This window comes from Sceloporus occidentalis, unplaced genomic scaffold, assembly GCF_023333645.1.
Source record: "Sceloporus occidentalis isolate IW3139 unplaced genomic scaffold, rSceOcc1.0.p SCAF_3, whole genome shotgun sequence".
In the NCBI taxonomy this organism is placed as follows: Eukaryota; Metazoa; Chordata; class Lepidosauria; order Squamata; family Phrynosomatidae; genus Sceloporus; species Sceloporus occidentalis.
In genome coordinates, this window is record NW_028316983.1 from 166,162,577 (window position 1) to 166,179,387 (window position 16,811).

Consider the following 16,811-nt stretch of genomic DNA (forward strand, 5'->3'; position numbering starts at 1 on the left):
AAATATTCAAGACTCACTGCTCAGCAACTAGTTTTCCAATTGAATCAATTTGAGAAGTGGCCTGCCACTTCCGCTGCAACCCTTTTGCATCTGGATTGGAAAAGAATGGGGGACCAAATATCATTTTTCAGTGAGAGGATGCTTAATAAACTATCCTGGGATAAACACTTTATGAAGTGCAGAATACTGAAATCTTAAATATATTAGTGTGGTGTAGTGGTCTAAGTGGTGGACTTCAGCTCTGGAGACAAGGTTTTGAATACTTGCTTGATCATGGTAATCTACTGGGTGAGTTTGGGTAAGTCATAGCCTGAAAGGAAAGCATTGGCAAACACTTTCTGAACAAATCACACCAAGAAAACCACATTATAGATTTGCTTTCCATAAGTTGGAAACAACTTGAAGGCACACCATCACAAAAATAAGTAGAAAGAGATTGATCTCAAGAGAGATTGGCTCAAGAGAGAGGTTGTGTTCCTAGCAAAATAGCCCATAGGAGATTATAGGAAGTTCCCATGTCAAGTCAGCCAAGTCCATGTAGCCTGGCACTGTCTGCCCTGATTGGGGGCATTGCTCCATGAGTTCAAGCAATCCTAGGTCCCATCACCTAAAATGTGATTAATTACTTATATACTCATCTATAAGTCTAAAAAATTATGCCCAAAATTTGACCCCCAAATCCCAGATCGACTTATTTATGAGTCACTAATGTAATATAATAGCAGCTCTTTCGGAGTTCCCCATGCGGTGCAGAGAGTTTATTTCTCTTTGGAGCCAAGCAGAAAGAGTCTTGGGTGATTGATTGATTGCTGTTTGTTTAAGAGTCCCTCTCCTGCCTGCACATCTGGCTGAAATGAAAACTGAAACAATGAAGCAAAAAGACTCAGTGAGAGTCTCTCTTGCCATACGCACACAGGCACACACTAAAGGAGCCGCCACGTTTTACCCTTGACCTATCCACAGGTCATGGCAAAATCCATAATTTTGGCCCCCAAACCTGACCTTGACTTATACAGGAGGTCGACTTATAGTTGAGTATATATGGTAATAATACTTAAGATTGAATCTGAGATTTCAGCATACTAATTATTTGCTCTGTCACTGTATATTGTCACTGCTAAGTTCAACAGCATTTTCCAATATATTTTAGGATGATTCTGTTTACAAATACTGTACCAGAGAACTTACACTTGCATGGTAAAAAATACCCCCAAATAATGCAAACTGAGAACTCAAATTCTGAAATTCTGAGACATTGTATATATATGAAGTTTGTTTTGCATAAAATATTTGCAGGAGCTTACTTCTAGTCTGTGGTGGAATTAGAAAATGTTCATATTCACCATCAGGTACCTAAAATGAGTCAGTGACACTACAGGAAATGCTGGACTGTAATACAGTACTAGTGCGTTTGGGAGTGATCCTTTAATCACTGGAATCTCTGTCTTAGTACCTCTCTCATTTTTTTATGACCTTGAAGCCTCACAATCGTTTCTCTGTGTGAGGAGGTCCTATCCATGCTCCTTGGAATGAAGTCACTATGCAGGTCTATATTTGGATTTTGTGGCTGTGGAAGATAGAGGTCTAGCCTGTGAAATGGCGGAAGGTGTCCTATCTATATATGCCTCAAAGAGATAGAGTGGGCATCCCCCCACCATTCTCTTGTAAATGTATTCAGCACTGGTCTGAGAGTGTAACATGGCTTCTTGGGTTCTGACCAGAGTGTGGAAACGGTACTTTTTGGAATTACATAATTCTCTAAATTCTGCAAGTAACATAGCATGACAGAGCTCAGAAATATCTTTTCTTGATTTACAACTCTCAGAATCTCCCAGACAGCATGGCTACTGAGAACCCCCTAAAAATAACTTTCCCAAGCCTTTGGTTCTTCTTACTACATAAAAAGGAGATCCTTCCATTCAATTCATTGGCAGATCTTGCTGGATCCTTAGCTATAAACTCATGGGCCATCTTCAAAACCATTAATTAGGGTACAATTTTCTAACTGTCACATCTGCTATATATGTGTGCATAATGGAAACTGGGGGGGGGGGGGGGGCAGGGGGAGTCTGCTATTAACCCAGGGTAAATTCTAGTTTGCATTTGGATCTATATGTTTTAGATATTTCCTATACTGCCGTCAGATGTTCCCAAAATTCAGGTGATGTATCTTAGCTAAGTGGGAGCAACCACAACAGAATAGGTTGACATATGTTCTGTTTCAGGCAAGATGGCTCAGCAGTAAGGTTAAGACTGTCCAAAGTCTAAGCCAGCAGTATCCAAGCATGCAGCAGATAATTAAAGCAAGGACTATTCAGAAAAAGGGTCAAGGCAGTCCGGAGTTCAGACACAAAGGATCCAGCCAGAGAACAAGTAAGTTTGGAAAAGACACTCCAAAGGAAAAGTCAGAAGCAGCACAAATCCATGTGAAGGTGTCTATCAGAACAAGAATCAAAGAGAGGATTAGCAGGAGGTAGAACCAGTAGCAAGCAGTGTTCTTACTTGTCTAAACATAAGGTTTATAAAAGAGTGATCTCCAGGCCCAATCCTGACCTCAGCCTCAGACACTTTACTAGATGTCCTCCTTCTGAGAAGGGCTTTGGTCATTTGAAGGGTTGCTACACTTATAGAATCCTCCCTTTGAGATGGATATTCCACCTAGTAAGCCTGTTCCATGCTTTTAGCTTATGGTTCTCTCAGGGATTGGGTGACAGATTCACCTTGTCCAACTCCAATGCGTATAGGAGAATATACCCTCTTTCTAGGACTGCATCCACACTGGAGAAATATTCCAGTTTAACACCACTTTAACAGTCATGATTAAATGCTGTGGAATTCTGGGAGTTGTTCTTTGTTGTGGCACCAGAACTCTCTGACAGGGAAAGGCTAAATGTCTAAAAAAAAACCTACAAATCCACAATGCTGGGCCATGACAGTTAAAGTGGTGTCAAACTGGATTATTTCTGCAAAGATCTTCAGGACTGGACTGTTTATCTGTGCCATCTAGGCCATGAATCTCTTTCTTGGGAGGATCGCACTAGCAGCAGTATAATCTATGAAACACCAAGCAAACCAGGATCACAAAGAAAAATGACCCATAGAACAATGGCTCTATATAATCCATGGCTCATCCTGTGGGTCGCGACTCCTTTGGGAGTCGAATGACCCTTTCACAGTGGTCACCTAAGACAGTTGGAAAACACATATTTCCGATGGTCTTAGGAACCAAGACACCACAGTTTTATGGTTGGCATCACCACAATATGAGGAACTGTATTATAGGGTTGCGGCATTAGGAAGGTTGAGAACCACTGCTCTAGATTGAAGTTGGGAAATGGTGAACATACTGAGTGTTTCTTAACTGCTGCTGCACTTTATAATTTATATAATTTTTTTCTTAGTACTGTAGTTAGTTCTGACTGATAGCAAGCTAGAATTTTTCACAGCCCTGTAAATCATGCTGTATATACATGTTGCTTTAAATTGTAGAGTACCATGCAGACTTATAATGTATTTTAAATAACATATGTAACAGTGCATCAGTTTATGTGTGGATGGACCTTAAACCCCTGCTTAATGAAGAAAGGATATAGAGAGAGGATAATGCCCTTCCCTTGTGGATTCCTTTGCTCTATATATGTATGTATGTTTATCATATATATGATAACAAAGACATTTAAAGATTTGTCTAGAAATCCCCAGTTGTTACCCTTATTATAACTTGTACTTTTTGGAGCAAGATCTATGGAGCCATTGCAATAATTACCAGTAAGCTGAAGAGCAGAGTTCAGAGAACATTCTGGACTGGGGTCTTCTTCCATGTTTACATTTAGTCTATGATGTTTTATAAAATTAATTGAAACTTTATTGTCTCAATTGACATTTTCCCCTTTATTGTTTAATCTCTCTGTACTATTTAATTAAAGATTTATTTTATTTTATTTTATTTTATTTGAAAGAGAGCACCACTGAAGGCCTGTGAGCAATCCAGCAACATCTGCAAATTCTTCAAAGTGAAATCTGAGAGACCTAACAGACGACAGTGAATGTTGTGAGTAAAACATGCAGTAATGAATTTTGAATATTTCCCTTGTAAATACCTTCTTCATTGAGTAAACAGAATTTTAAAAGAAGGTTGGCTTAACGGACACCCAAAACCCATGACAACAATGCCTCTTGGGATTTAACTAGATGAAAGGGTGACATTTCTCCCCAAATATCCCATATATTCTGTATGGGAATTGTTTCCCTTTCATCCATCTGCTACTATAAGAAAAAGTGTTTATGGAGGACACTTTTTCTACATAAGAATAGTTGAGGTGATCTCGCAGCTTAATTTTTTGAATGTACACAAAATGTATAGCCGGAAATGGCTATATATTTGTCATATCTGTTGTGTTCTTTTTAGCCTACTAGAAGAATTGAAAATGGAAATGTAGCTGAAAATGGATTTAGATAATCATATATTATCTGGACTATAGAATACTGCAGTTCATTTCATAAAATAAAAACTTCAGAGTGCAAAACTGTGATCTCAGAAACTATCATGATGAATAATGTTATGTTTGTTTTAGATCTGAATAGAGGCATAATTTTTATTGATATCAGTTATATCTCAGATTTATACAGAAGAGAAAAACATCCTTTTCTGACAAATAGGCTGCCAGCATTTCTCAAGAAATTAAAAACCTAGGCCCACATGTGTATATGAGCTTAATTGGAAATACGTTGCAAACAAATGAGTTTAGAATTGTGGCACAAGGCTACAGTTTTGAACACACAACTGGGAATATAATTAGGGAGTACTGTTCATTGAACGTGTGATTTCTGCATACAAAGGATCAAACTCTAAGGCTGCAATTCCAGGTATGCCTATAATAAAATAGGGACAAGTAAATACAGTGTAGACACAGGAAAGTTGGTAGAAAAGAGGCAGTGTGATTAGTTAATCATTAATAAGAAAAAATCTAGTTCAATTAGAACTATGTTAGAAGGGATAATAAATATTAAAGGCCAAATTAGACAGCCCAGATGGGGTGGCATGAGGCCTCCCCACCTGAAGATGGATTGGGGCCATGGCAGCTGCAAGCCGTAACCCCAATCTGCTGTGGCGCAAGTCGAAAAAGGAGAGGTTTTCAACCACTCCTTTTTCGGCTGTGGAAAAGCCTCTTTTAGCAGCTCTTCCGCAGCCCCGCAGTGGGTTCCTGGAGTGTTGAGGGCTTGTGATGTGTAATCAACATATGCCCAAGATGCCCAGAAGCTGGTTTACATGTGGGCAGTGGAAGCTGGCTTCCGGGCGGCTTCAGAGTGTGCAGCATCAAAACACCGTTCACTCAAGCCACCTGGATGACGGCGCAAAGGATCAGTCTGTTTCACCCTTCAGCTTAATTTAAAAGCGTACAATAAGAGCTTTTCCAGAGTGATCTTGAAAACTACCTCCAGAGATTTGACACTTCATCCCCCCCCCTTTTTTTTTGGTCTATACTTTGCAGGGATTCCAAGTGTTTCTACAGTTTTATGAAATCCTTTTTCTGAAGTTGTATTGATACAAAAAACAAAACAAAACAAAAACATCTGGGGTGGAGCAGTTGTTGCAACTACTAACTTCAAAAGAATTTCACACCATTTATCCTACGGGAACTAGTATTAAATAAATGGTTTGACTCTTCAAACCTAAATATTGCAACTCTCCAACCTGAAAGACTAATAAGAAGAAAGTAATACTTGGTCAGAAATCCAAGAGAACTAGACTGTGGGTAAAACAACTGGGAAATTTAAAATTTGTTGTCTTTAATAGGGTCTCTTATCTAATTACTGAAAGAGTACTCGTGTATAAGTCTAGAAATTTTAGTCAAAAAATTGACACCCCCCCCTAAAAAAAAACAACCTAGGTCAAGTTGTCCACTGATCACTGTGAGTACTGTACTTTAACTCGTATATAAAAAAGAAACCATCCTCTGGTGAAAGGTAAGAGTTTAATCCCTTCTCCAAGCACCTAAAGGGAGCATCAACCCCCTCTACTATCTCATCCATCCAGCATCTAGGGTGAGCACAAACTTAATTTTTTTAAAGTTCTTCAGCATTGTTTTTCTTTGCTTCATCCTTTACATCCTTTGTTACATGCTGCTAAGTTTTATCCTCGGTGTCTCCACAGTTCATATCAAAACCCATAATTTTGGCCCCAAAACTTGCCCTCAACTTATACATGAGGTCAACTTATAATCGAGTATATACATTAATTGATAACCCAGTTAATAATTTAATTCTGGACTTAAGGTAATGGTAAAATACCAACTTACTTCAAGTTAAAATATAAATTTAATTAAGTTGCCCATTTTTGTTAGAAATTTTCTACTTAATTGAAAACTTAATTAATTTTAATTAGTTAACTACCATCACTGAGACAGTGGGACATACTTTGAAGCGAATGTGCGTATCTTGGAACTATAAGTCTTCCATTTAAGCTTGTTGTTGGTTTTTAATATGGTTCTGAAACAGCAGGTGATTCTGAGCTTCTTTTCCTTTAGGGTGGTGCCACATCTTATCAGGCTATATATAGATTTATCACTGCTATATAAATTCTTATCTATTTACATTTTACAACTTGGTGATTTTAAAAAGAATTCACTATGGGCAAAAGTTCATTCAGCATCTGAATTTAGGACTTAGACATGTGCGTTCATGTAATACTTAATGGAAATTTTAATAATTTGTTAACTGATCAATCAATTTTTCTACTGTCAAATTTCACTTTTCTCTTTCATTGGAAGCTTCTTGGTCCCTTGCTGTAGTTGTATCATTTCACCAACAGCTACAATCCAGACTTCAGTAATTTTTAGAATATATTTTAGAACCTACTCCTTATGTCCATCTAGAAACTATTAACAAGGTAGCAAGTCACACGAAGACAATGGCAAACCTTCTCTGAACAAATCATGCCAAGAAAACCTCATGGTAGGCACACACACAATTTTCCTTTAACTTACACTGGCTTTTTAATTCTCTTGTAGATAATAAGAATAATATTTACTTACAAATTATGCATCAAGAGCATCCCAGCTTTTATATGCTGTTAGGAAACAGCAAAATATTATTTTAGCATACAGCGTGCCTGCGTATGACACGGGCGCACTGCATGTTCATTATATCATCATCTATATTGTCATCATAAAAATATTTATATCCCATCCTATAGCATGAGATTTCAGGACAGCATGCAAGTAAAATTGATTTAATCATTTTAAAACACTTTTAAAATGTAAAACAGTGTTTATTCTTGATTTTATTTATTTACTTAATCTATGATATATGCCACCTTTCTTAAAACCTGGGGCCCAAAGATAAAACAAGAATAAAACATAAAGCTAAAAACCATATGATAAAAAGTTAAAACCTAATTAACTAAGCTATCATATTGTAGTATATTGGCTTGAGCATTGGGCTATGAGTTCAGATTCCTCCTTGGCCATGGAAACCCACTGGGTAGCTTTGGGCACATCACACTCTCTCAGCAAATCTTACCAAAAACCCCATGATAGGTTTGCCTTAGGGTAACTGTAGGTTGGAACAACAACAAAACTATTAAAATTTAAAATTAGGTTTCAAATACATAAAATCATGTAAAAACATAACATTAAAGGGAATAATAAAGCACACATACACATCATAAAAAGATAAACTCACAAACAACCATCAAATGCCTGTTTAAATAAAAAGGTCTTTGCTTAGTGGTAAAAGGAGAACAGAGATGGGGCAGTTTAGCTTCCCATGGGAGGGAACTCCATTCCATTGAGAAGTCTCTATCTCATGTTATCACCAGTAAGTTTGATTGTAATAGTGGTGGGAGCAAGAGAAAGCCATTCCCTGAGGATGTTAGGACTCATGTGGGTTTACATCAAAAATATGGCCTTTCACATCTGTTTTGGAAAGCTACCTCATATTTTCTGGGAGTTTCAGGGAATTATAGTTCAAAAAGTACCCTTTCCACATTCTAAGTAGGTTAAAATACAAAAGGGTGACTTACCCAAGAATACATGATGCATTTCCTAACTCAATAAGTATTAAAGTGTCCTACATCCAAATGTGGCACACCGTAGAGGTTTTGGCTAGGGTGATTACAAAATCACCACACGTAATGGATTGGAAGCTCCCTGAATTTTTTGTGGGGGGTGGGGAGAAGTGGTTTAAATGGATATAAGATGGTATTGCAGATAGGGCCATAATACTAGCAACTCCTGTCACCAAACAGGTCCTTGGCACTGTGAGCAAATGCTTTCTGTAGCCAATACAGAAAACCCTTTCCTAGGGATTAGAATAATCTCATTTCCTCATATGCATAATATTTCCCTAGAACAGCATGGCAACAACGGTAAAATCCCATGGAGAGTAAGGCAAATATCTTTATGCAGTAACATGAAAAATAATGTGTTAATCAGCATTTTAGAGAGGAATTTTGAGTACAGGAAACATTTCTGTCTTGGTCCTTGAGAATGGCATGTTGTGGATCTCTTGGGAGAACTGTCAACTCTTTACCATGGCAGAATGAATGGAAAGTTTTGACACAGTTTAAAGTTTGGATTAGTCTGCTTCTAAAGTTGTTTGCATCTGTTTACAGTTCACTTCATGACTCCCTCTCCCCCTCATCCTCCTTCTTTACAGAAACTGCAGGCTGCTGAGAATGAGAGACTTCCATATGTCTCAGCTCATGCAAGCAGTTCTATTCTGAACTGCAGAAAGGGTAGGAATTGCAGTTATCTGAAAAATGCTGTCTCTGAGAAAGTAGTGCTTTCTTCTCAGGCAGTATTCTTACCTAAAAACTACAGACAGCTTCTGCTTTCCTTTAAATATAGCTCTGTAGGCATATCAAGAGTCACTGAGAGAAATAGTTTTTTACCAAAATCATTAGTATTTAGCACCACATGAATGATTAGTCATAATATCTTGTTTCCTGGTTTTTCTATTGTATCATGTTCTTCTAGTATAGAGCAGAAGTTCAGCAATTTTGTCATAGTACGGTTGCAGGGTTCCTCAAAGCAGCTATTCTGAGCGTTAACAAACATATAACCTAAGAACCAACAAGAAGTATCTGGCTTTTTTCTCTCCAGCCAAATAAGACATGAGGCAGAGCAGAAATAGAAAGATTCTTTGTTGGAGTCCAGGAAGAACATTAAAAAAAAACCTACAGATGATTTGCATAGCTTTAAATTGGATGATGAAAACATTGGAATAGTTCATCATTTTCCATACCTTAGCTCAGTTATTAATCAGAATGGAGACTTCAGCCAAGAAATCAGAACAGGCTGGAAGTTGGAAAGGCAGCTATGAATGAAATAGACCAGATCCTGAAATGTAAAGATACATCATTGAGTACTAAAATTGGGATTGTCCATGCCATCATATTTCCAGTTTCTAAGTTTGGTTGTGAAAGCACCCTTACATTTGCAGTCCTGAGGTTCCACTGAATGGGTCTTATTTCCAAGTAGTATGCATAGGTTGTATACAGAGGTCCAAAACACACTGCAGAAATAATCCATCTTGACACCATTTTTACTGCCATGGCTCAGTGCTAGGCAGTCCTGGGAATTGTAGTTTATTGTGGCACCAGAGCTCTCTGACAGAGAAGGCTAAATGTCTCACAAAACTACAGTTCTCAGAATTCGCTAGCACTGATGGTGGTGTCAAACTGGATTATTTTTGCAGTGTGTTTTGGACCTTAGAGACTGGTCCACTCATTTAAAAAAATTAAATAGATTCTAATTGGCATCTGGGAAAGTATCCTGGGGTGACATTTTGCTACAAAACTGTAGAATCCTCTACTGCTCACTGCAGATCCCATTGGATCCTTAATCCAGATCCCAATGATTGGAAAATGAAGAAGATTGAAGGTGGGGGGGGGATTTCAGCCTTAATCACCAATGTAGTGTACACCACATTGTGGTGTACACATGATGTTTAGCAGTGAAAAATGTTTGTGTAAGTATCTTGCATATTCTAGCATAGGACCGAGTCCAAGGAATTTTAATGGCTGCAGCAAGAAAACTTTGGGTAGGTTGCATGCAGTACCAGCTAAAAGCTCTCATTTCTCAGCTTGCTATGTTGGGCTCCTATCCAAAAGAGGTCAAGGTCATCAGTGTACTAGTGAGAAGGTTTCAAAGTCTATTGAATCCGGATAGAAGAAATACTATTCTGTTGAGAATAACATGCTCACTCACATCTGCTGCAGGTCTGTTTCAATCCCTTACAATAGCTGACTGCAAACTATATGCACTAAGCAGGGATGTTAGATGATCTCATGAACACTTGATGGTGTTGACACCATCTGTATTTCTGCAGAATGAAGCTTATGTTTCTGGTTGTGTCAGGTATGGTGCTTGGAGTTACAGGTACTGATAGTGTTTCAGAGAGATCTGATGGCACAGAGGTCAGGAGGGAGGCAAAGAAGGAAACAGCTACCTTGATTGCTCTTTATCAGGTAGCAAGTAGAAGCATAGAGGCAGGTTTGATAATTTAAAGAGATGGCATTATTTTACAGTTATTTTAGAATGAATTTTTCAAAATTTTTGAAAAACTAAAACAACATATCCGTTTGTTGCCAGCAAGGTTCACTCTAATTAGTCATCTATCATAGATTTTGGGATGTAATACTGCATTCAGTAATCATAGTAGTTTTACTTTTTTAGAAAACAAATTTTCTAATACCAGAAAAATCACAACACAGCAGGAGCTGTTCCTAGTTTTCTTCTGACAGTTTTCTGTTTTTCATTAACATAGGCAAATCTCATATTTAAACTACCAGGAGTCTAGTATTACTTGTTATCGATATCATGGCACGTTACAGACCGCCCAAAAGCGGGCAGTCTGCCGCCGCTGTCATTAGCTGCGCCGAGAAGCCCCAGCGGCCAGACCGTGAGGCTTCCCAGCGCAGCTAAAAAGAAGCGCCAAAATGGTGCTTCTTTTTGGCACCTGGAAGTGGTGCCGCGAGGCGCGCACTTGTGGCGTCACTTCCGCCGCACGACGTCCAGACGCTGTGCGTCCGAGACGTAAAGATAGCAGCGCCCATGTGGATGGGGCGCTGCCATTTACTACGCGCTCTGCGCGTACTAGGGACAGGGCCAGTTAGGAAGGTAAGACCCTTCCTAACCCTAGCACGCCCCTTCCTAACCCTAGTACACACGGAGCGCATACTAAATGGCAGTCTGTAACATGCCAAACACGATTCAAAGCTCTATCATCTTGTTGACTACTGCAACTTCCTCTGTTCTATACTCCTACACTTTGGGCAGCAATCCTTGATTCTTGTGTGAAGTCGAAGGCTTTCATGGCTGGCATCCATATTTTATTGTGGGTTTTTCGGGCTATGTGGCCATGTTCTAGAAGAGTTTCTTCCTGACGTTTTGCCAGCATCTGTGGTTGGCATCTTCAGAGAATGCTTGCTTGGAAAAAGTTGGGTATATATATACTGTGTGACCTGGGAAGTCAGGAGTGATTTATGTGTATTGTTGTGTTGCTAATGGCAGGCCTCAGGCTGGGAGGCTAATGCAAAAGAGGATTAGTGATTCTTGCTTTCTTTACATCATTTCCATTCTTCCAATTTGCTATTACTCATGATGGGGTAAGGTGTGTGTGTGTGTGTGTGTGTGTGTGTGTGTGTTGTACCTCCCAACATAGGAATTACAGTAAGCTTAGATTTTCTCTGACATATTATAGAGATACATGAATTCCCAGGAAGTGTGCCGGTGGAGGTGGCAACTCTATTGACTCTTGTTAGACCTAAGTGGTTTTCCATCTATGACACTTCTATACATTTGTCTCTAATTCTAACGTCATTCTTGCTTGAAGCATCACAATATTCGTTATTTCCTTTAGTCACTTCTATGTTTCAGCTTTCTTCACACACTTTTGACACACAGGAATTAGCTTTTCAGTGGACATACATAAAGCTCCTTGATTCTCTTCATTATATCCACAGATTGTAGAGCAATCCAGTTATAGCAACCACCCACAACTCTATTTCTATATTGTATTGTTCTGTGCTGCACTGTGTGAGGTTCTACCGTTGTATTGTTTGTCTTTTGGCTCAGCATTAACTGTCTTAGCATAATTTTCTTGCTTTTCAGAGCTGCAGCGTTTATTTGACAAAAGAACAATAACAGTGCTATTTGTGGCAATCTATATTTCTGAAGGATTTTTAGTATATCTTAAGGAACCTTGTGGGTCTTGAAATACAAAAAACAGAGCTATATTTGATTAACAAGGAGCAATATGATGAGAACTCAGCCTAGTTCAAGTAGCATAATATTGAAAACTACTTAATTTTAACATGGTTGTATTTTGCTTGAACTGGTTAATAAACAGTGGTCCCTTCACATTTGCTGGGGTTAGGGGTGAAGGACCCCTGTGAATGTGGAATGTGGAAAAACTGCAAACAAAAAAACCTATTCTTTTTACTGAAGAGAACTCCTCCCTAGGAATCTCCAGGTCCTCCAGAGGTCGATCATAGAATCATGCTGGAGGATGTACAGATGCCTAGAGAAGTGTTTTGTCTAGGAACTTCTAGGTCCTTCAGCACAACTGTATGGTCAGTTGCCAGCAGAGTTGTTCTGGAGGAGCTAGCAATTCCTAGAGAGGACATATATATTAATCAAAATCGCAAATAATCAAAGTCACAAAAGTCAAAGCTGCGAATGTGGAGGGCCAGCTGTAATGTCATTATACAAGTGAGCTGGGTTTTTTGCTTGATTAGTAGTACAGTACTCTACTGTGAAGTCACTTTTTTGCTCATTTTCCAAGAGTCTTTGTGTATTGAACCATGTAGCTGTTCCCACTTAAAAACGGCTAATTCAAGTTGGTGGTTTTTTAAAATTATATTTATTAACACAACAGATAGCCCAGCAAGACATCACGTCATTACTTTCCCAACTAATAAAATTTATATACAAATTATATAGACAAATCCACTAAAACTAAACTAAGCATTTAAAAACATTCATTCTATAGTTCCTCATCTCACATATAGGTCTTCTTATTGAATTATTTTTCCATTTTTAATTTCTTTCCAAACCTATTACAAAAGAATGTCTCTCTCTACTTGATTATGCCTCTATAGCCATTTCACTCATTAATAAACTTATATTACAGCTTATCTGATAGAAGTAACAGTTGAGTATAGTCTATATTTCGTTTATATGTGTATATTACTATGTATTTTATTTATATGTCTTCAGATATACTCAGCTGATTTTAAGTAGTTCGATACTTTACTGCTCTCTGTCCTATCTTTCCCAATTTTTCCACTGATTTATTTCTGAGTAGCTGTGTTAACTTATCATTCTCCATATACTCAAAACCACTCTGATTGATCACATATTTTTTCATCCTTCCATCTTTTAGTATTAACCACTCTAGCTGCTGTGGTTATATAAAATAAAACTCTTCTATACCTCTTTTCCAATTTCTCATCCAACATGTTTAATATAAACGTTTTAGGGTTTTTATCTATTTTAATTTGAAATATTTCTGTGATTGCTCTATGTATTTGAGCCAATAATGTCTGGCTTTTGTACATGACCACCACATGAGGAAAATGATAGCTTTTATAAAAGAATCTCTTTTATGTCCATACAAGAGATATACAGTGGGCCCTTCCCTTACGCGGGGTATCTGTACCGGACACCTCACCCACCACATAAGGGAAATCCCGCATATGCTTTAGCCCCATTACAAATAATGGGGCTCATGCTTGCAGCGCGGTGCAACGCACGTACCACAGACGCATGCCCCATTACTTTTTCCAGGGCACAGTGTATTTCATTCTCTTTTTCCATGTTGTTTCCCATTCATGCAGTTGAATATTTGCACTGATGTCTTTTCTCATTTTCTCAGGGCTAATTCAGTTTGGACCTACAAATGGGCACAGGGTGAACCAGGATTAACACATTTCTTGAAGTTAAACCCTACTTACAGACATCTTAAGATACATTTATAGCAAGGTATTAATTTTAGGTAGTGATATTGTTTGCTAATTCATCCAGTGAGATTTATATATGGTGCTAACAATGTAGGCATCCAGATGTAGTTGAATAGTAACTCCTCACATTCTTCACCATTGGGCTGTGCTGGCTAGGGCTGATAGGAGTAGCAGACCAGAGATATGTGGAAAAGAAACTGGATTTCAGTATTGCCTACCCCTAAATTTGTCCATGTCCTTAATACCTTGCATTCACAGGCGCTTGTAGTTTTAATTGTTAGATTTTTGTATTGTACTAGGGATAGATCTGTAGCTACTTGATACACATGATGTGTAGTTTTAAAAAATGTTGGTGAAAGATAAATATTTCTGCTACTTATTTGGATATTTTTAACTATTACCTCATTTCCTTTTCATGAGCTGCAAAGCCACAGCTAGTACACATGCTTCACTCTGAAATTGTTACATGCTGCAAGATTCCCACCACGGTCATTGCCTCCCCAGCTATTTAGCAATAATGCCTGACAATGATGTAAATAGTGCTTTGAAATCTCAGGAAAGAAGTTATTCTTCTGAGATGTAGCAGTATGACAGTCTGCTCAAATGAAGAAGAGTTGATGGATGTTAGGAAAGTACCTAAATTTTGTGGGTCATCCAAACAGCCTTACCTTCCTTGTATTTTTGCCCACCTTAAGAGTGAAAGAGAATGTTAAAGATTTTAATGTCTGAAATCCTTGTATTGCATTTGAATCCCCTCCTGCCTATCCTGGTCTCCTTCACTGTTTTTTCTTGGCCTTTTTTTACACTTGCCTTAATCCACGGTGTTGCACCCTTTTAAAGAACTACCTTTATATTCCTTGTTGAGAACAATTTTTAGTCTCTGGTCTGGCTATGCTGATAAAATAATCATCCATCCTGTCCTGGAGGATTTCTAGTTTCTCAGAGCTCAGTCAGTTTTACTAAAACATGGCCTTTATTTTCAGTCTTCATGTTAGTTTTAGGCATGTGGATATTTAGCCTTTGTGTCTGAGGAGTGTTTGTACAAATACGCAAGTATCTTTTTGAATCAAAGACATTTTCCTCATTTGGAAACTGTTTTGCTGCAGTAACAATTGTTTTCTGTCTTAAACATTCACTTTTGGATTGTTCAAAAATGGTATGCATTTGGGTAATACTGCCTCAGGTCCTGTCGCAGCAAAACTCAAGATTTTCACTTCCCTGAATTGTTTGTATGCAGCCATTTGGTCAATACATGATAATGAGATTTGTTTTGAGTAAGCCATTTAATGTATTCAAGTATTGTTATTAGAAGTAATTTTTCTTCATATTACTAGTCTGTAAGTGACATACACTATGTCAGGGACGTAGCCGGGGGGGGTGTTCTTGGGGTCCGGATCCCCCCTTCCATTAGAAAAATGAATGGTGTGTGCTGCTGCGCCGCCACACCTAAGCCCCATTATAATGGTGGCACTTAGTCTGGACCCCCCCCCCCCCCTTCCTAAAATCCTAGCTACATCCCTGACTATGTTTCTCCACGCAGTTTAAGCAACAATAAGACTTGGCAGGTATCACCTGGAAATCAGGGTATATCACAGCAAAACAGCCCAGATTATACAGATGAAATTAAGAAAACTAGAGGTTGACCAAAGTACAATTTTTGTGTGAAAGGACAGCTGGTGACATTTTGTTAATACTTACTAAATAAATAAATATCCAGTGCTCAGAAAACTTAATTCTTAGTGTGAGCATTTGAGCCTAGCACTGTTTGGTGGGTCACAGGGTTCAAGTAAAGAAATGCAGTTGATTCTGTAAGATTTCAGAATTCCCACCCTTGCCTTAGGTGTTCAACTGAAGAGAGGAAACAGATGTTTTGAGCCTATTTACAGATGCCAGCCTGTATCTCAAGTCCTTTTCTATATCAGTCAATAAAGGAGGACAAAATCCATTATTCCATCTTCCACTTCTTTTCTTAAGGAAAGTCACAGCAAGAAAGCATATAAATATTTTGGTATTTATAGTGAGCTACCTTGCATCCTGACTGATATAAAACATAACCTTAATCTCTCTGTTTGACATAGACCAGATCAGAAAGATCAAAGTTTAGCAGAACAATCTTTGACAGAGATTGTTCTAATAATTATCCTGTTCCAAGAAAAGCTGCAGCAAAATCCCTAACTTTCGTATTGAAGGTTAGAATAGTTTCAAGACATAAGAATAGGTGAGACAGAATATATCAGTATGAACAAGGCAGATTGTTAACAGATATGCTGATAGCAAGCTGAGGCTAGCTGAAGTACAGTGGTTTTTGTGTCTATGTGTCTGTATTATTTTTTATTCTGGACTTTGTTTTGCAGTTAGAGAGACCACAGTGCTAGAAAACGGGTTAAACCAAAATACTAATTCGAAAAAAGAAGATACAAAACATACACACATCAAGTTATCTTGACTTTTGGCAGAAAAGCCTATATATATAACTTCAGGTTGCAGTAAAATGGTCCTCTATTGGCAGCCCAGAAATATCCCTCAGAAAATGGTTTTGGACACAGTATTTTATTGTATAAGGTTTTGAGTTGTTACCATGTTTTTAACATGGCAACATTTTGACTATGTATTCTGCATCCATACATTATATGTGCAAACATATCTTTGAGTAGTGCAGGAGTAGTACAACAGCATGACGCAGAAGGCACTTTCCCATGTGGGTGGCTGCCATTATAGTGTTTTAAACTATATTCTCTTTTTAGAGAGATTGTTGAAGAGCAGGTTATAGCAATAAGAGTAGCCACAGTTCACTGATGAGATAAAATGGTGCTGGATGGTGAGTTAAATTTTCTTATTAAAGTTT

At 38.2% G+C, this 16,811-nt stretch overlaps 1 protein-coding gene across 8 annotated transcripts in view; it reads left to right on the forward strand.

Annotated features, from left to right (window-relative positions):
- ATXN1 (ataxin 1) overlaps positions 1-16,811 on the forward strand; it is a 291,552-nt gene that overhangs the window by 180,532 nt on the left and 94,209 nt on the right. For 7 of the 8 annotated variants that reach the window (XM_089516778.1, XM_089516780.1, XM_089516777.1 and 4 more), the window contains one exon: positions 3,960-4,051. The exons of the other annotated variant lie outside the window; for it this stretch is intronic. The gene's annotated coding sequence lies outside the window, so the exon portion shown is untranslated. The remainder of the gene's footprint in view (positions 1-3,959; positions 4,052-16,811) is intronic. 8 annotated transcript variants of the gene reach the window in all.